General features: G+C 36.5%; 1 pseudogene; it reads left to right on the plus strand.

Moving 5' to 3' along the window:
- Positions 1-1,053: 1,053 nt before the first annotated feature.
- Positions 1,054-3,052, plus strand: LOC113751959 (annotated as a pseudogene).
- The last annotated feature ends 574 nt before the right edge of the window (positions 3,053-3,626 follow it).

The raw sequence follows: 3,626 nt of genomic DNA on the forward strand, positions 1-3,626 counted from the left end.
TTTCTCCATTATAAGAACAGAGTATCCATTTTTTAATAAATAAATTTATTTATCAGATAAAAAATAAATTTATTTTTTAATAAAAAATCATTTTTTTATGGCTTTCCTCCATTATAAGAATAGAGTACCCATTTTCTCATAAACAAAATTATTTATCGGATAAAATAAAAATAAATCCGTTTTTCAATAAAATACCAACTCTTTATGACTTTCCTTCATTATAAGAACAGAGTACCCATTTTTTCATAAATAAATTTATTTATCGGATTAAATAAAAATAAATCCGTTCTTCAATAAAACATCAGTTCTTTAATAAAACACCAGTTAGCGACAACAACTTTAGCAAGAAGTAGAAAGGTTGACGCTATTAAGAGGCTTATAGCAAGGAAAAGTACAATACTTCACCAAAAATTGGAGCCATCATATACTTTACGAGGGCGGGGCAAGGACATTTTTCGGTTAAAATTCTCGCCAAAAGAAGCGCGGGAAAGCTTCCCTCCAAATACTGATTCTAGTGACCCAAAGTTTCTATGTTATTGGTGAGAAATCATGGGTGCTTTTTTGTGAAAATTTCAAAATTTTGCTCCCTTCCAATTTTTAGCAGAGCTGCGTATTGAAAATTTTTTAACCATTCCCGGCACAGCACATGTCAAACCTAGCACCACATGAATTCCAAGCCTTCCATACTTGCAAGGCTACTTTCCCAAATATTGTTCTCAGATTAGAGCCCTCGAAAGTTCAATCGCAACCTTCCTGCACCTTTCTCCTTCTATCTCTCTTTCCCTCTCTATCAATTTTCAGTTTCCCGTAGACATATGGTTCCCCTCTTCCTCTCTAGCATCCAGATCTGAATTTATACAATCATGGACACACTTTAAAGACCCTTTCGATGCAATGGCAGACTTCAAGGAAAAGCGATGGTGTAGGTTTTTTAATATGTTATTTTCATCTCTGTTTTGTCAATTGCATTTTTCTTGCATTTTTTTTTCAATTTAACAATCGCAAGATAAACCTTTTGAAATTGTAGGCTTCTACTTCAGTGGATTAGAGTGAATGGGCATCTCAGTTGGAGTAGAGAAATGGGTCTTACTGGAAGGCAAAATGAAACGACCCGTCAAAATTGGATCTTGAACATCTATCACTTTTTAGGAGTTTGTGTGAATTTTGGGTTTTTTTTCCTGGTTTTATTCTATGTGGTTTTGTCTGTATGATTGGAAAGTTCAATTTCTGATGTACTTTCGGGGGGGTTTGACTGTAGCAGCAGGGAAGTGGGGAAGTGGGTGGCTTTCCGGTGGCACCGCCGGCTCAGTATAACCCATTAGACGAGCCGAGTCCATTGGGATTGAGGCTGAGGAAAAGTCCTTCCCTTTTGGAATTGATCCAAATGAGGCTTTCTCAAGCTAATTCACCTAAGGGTGCAAGTTCCAGTAAAAAAGAGCTTAAAGGGGCCGCTGCTTCTGGTTCCTCTGAGAAGCTCAAGGCTTCAAATTTTCCAGCAACTATTCTGCGAATTGGGACCTGGGAGGTATATTTATACATTTGCATTTGATCATGGATTTTAGAAACTTGTTTTATTGGATTGCTTATGATTTCGTTAATTTTGATTGCATGTCTTTGTTCTAATTTCTAGTATAAGTCAAGATATGAAGGGGATTTGGTAGCAAAGTGTTATTTTGCAAAGCATAAGCTTGTATGGGAGGTTCTTGATGGCGGGCTCAAGAATAAGATTGAAATTCAATGGTCTGATATAATGGCTTTGAAGGCGAATTCCTGATGACGGATCGGGGACTTTGGATGTAGTGGTATTAGCAACACTTACTGTGTCTTTGTCAATTACTTTGTATGTCGTTATTATGAACTTTTTATAGTGAAAAAATGTTTTTTTTTTAATGGTGTAGCTTGCAAGACAACCTCTTTTCTTTAGGGAGACAAATCCACAGCCCAGGAAGCATACCCTGTGGCAGGCAACATCTGATTTTACTGGGGGTCAGGCCAGCATACAAAGGTATGGTAATCTCTCATTCATTCACGAGTTTATTGTGTTGCCATTTTTAAATGGCACTTTTTAGGCAACAAGCTACTTGTTCCATACTGTATGTGTCCTATTTGTTTATTTATGTAGCAAGGATTTTTTGTTCTCCACCCCCACATTTTGATTTGTACCATTTGAGTTACTTCATCAATTTGTTATTTCTTAGGTGGTTCTTTGACTTTCTCAGTAACATCTCAGCATTATGTAGATAGCGATTTGTTATCACCACAGCTATACTGCCTTGACCGCAGATGTATCTGAATAATAGTCTGCATACACCTCTCTTCTCTAATGTTGACTTCCAAGTTCCTATCTTACGAGCTTTTAGAGTGAAATGCTGACTTTTATGAGTATCAGCGACTCACGACTGAATTTCAATTGTTGGACTTACTCTATTCTAGCCTTCTGTGCTTTTAGCATTTCTCCCTTTATCACCAAAGAGATGATTTTTTTTTATTGGGTGGGGGAGAAGAAACAGGGGAGAGGGGTAATCCCGAATTGGACATTTGAAATATATTTGGTAGCTTTTTGATACTAAAGGTATTAAGAGATGAGAGATGCTCTAAATTTTTTTTTTAAGTGAGTTTTTTCTTTTCGTTGTTTTGCTCAATCTCTGGAGACTAACAGCAATGGTCTGACTCACCGTTGATTGGCATTTTTTCTGGGATTTCTGGCAGGCATCATTTTCTGCAGTGTCCACAAGGCTTGTTGGGAAAGCATTTCGAAAAGCTTATTCAATGTGATCCTCGTCTTAACTTCCTGAGTAAACAAGGAGAGATAACGTTGGATTCTCCATATTTTGAACCCAGAATCTCTGTGTTTGATGACCCAAGTGAAAACAAAGCTGCATTTGATTTGAACAATCATGAGAGTCCCACTTTCTTCAACCTGAGGGATGCAGCATCGCCATCAGGTGGTCAATCATCATCTTCGAGGAATGAACAAGACACTGTTAGTAGACCTCGTGAATCTATTAGACATGAAACACCATCACCCAGCTCATGTAACCGGTCCTTTTAATAGTCTTGAACTAAAATTTGATATTCACTAAAAGTTTCTGACCAACAGAAATGTAAAATGTCATTTTCATTTGATTTATAATCTGTACAGAGTATTTCTTTTCCTCCAAGGAGGTTTATATATGTAGTCGCGTCTCTCTAGTAGTATTTGACTATGTGTTTTGGTTTATTCAGTAATGGATACGCATGTAATTGAAGAAATAAAAAATGGTGGAGGAGAGCAAACATGACATGGCTATGAAGCTCTTACAAGCTACTTCGATTATGGACTTCGCCAATTAATGCAAACATGATACTCATTGTATATCGGCACAGGGTCTATCTTAGCATTTGTTATCCCTAGCAATTTTGGTTGTACATATTAAAGCCCAATTAGGATTTGATTTGAGTATCTTTGTGCTTTGTACTGTTGATAGTATTGGTTGTAATATATTATTGCTCGTTTTGTATTTGTAATGACAAATTGGTTTGTTATTTCGTATACAAATTTTACTATATCTCAATATTGACATTAATGATACCTCTTGCTAAAAAAATGGTTGAAAAAAAATAAGCAACTACAGTCACAAAGCTGC

Source organism: Coffea eugenioides, chromosome 11 (genome assembly GCF_003713205.1).
Source record: "Coffea eugenioides isolate CCC68of chromosome 11, Ceug_1.0, whole genome shotgun sequence".
Taxonomy (NCBI): domain Eukaryota; kingdom Viridiplantae; phylum Streptophyta; class Magnoliopsida; order Gentianales; family Rubiaceae; genus Coffea; species Coffea eugenioides.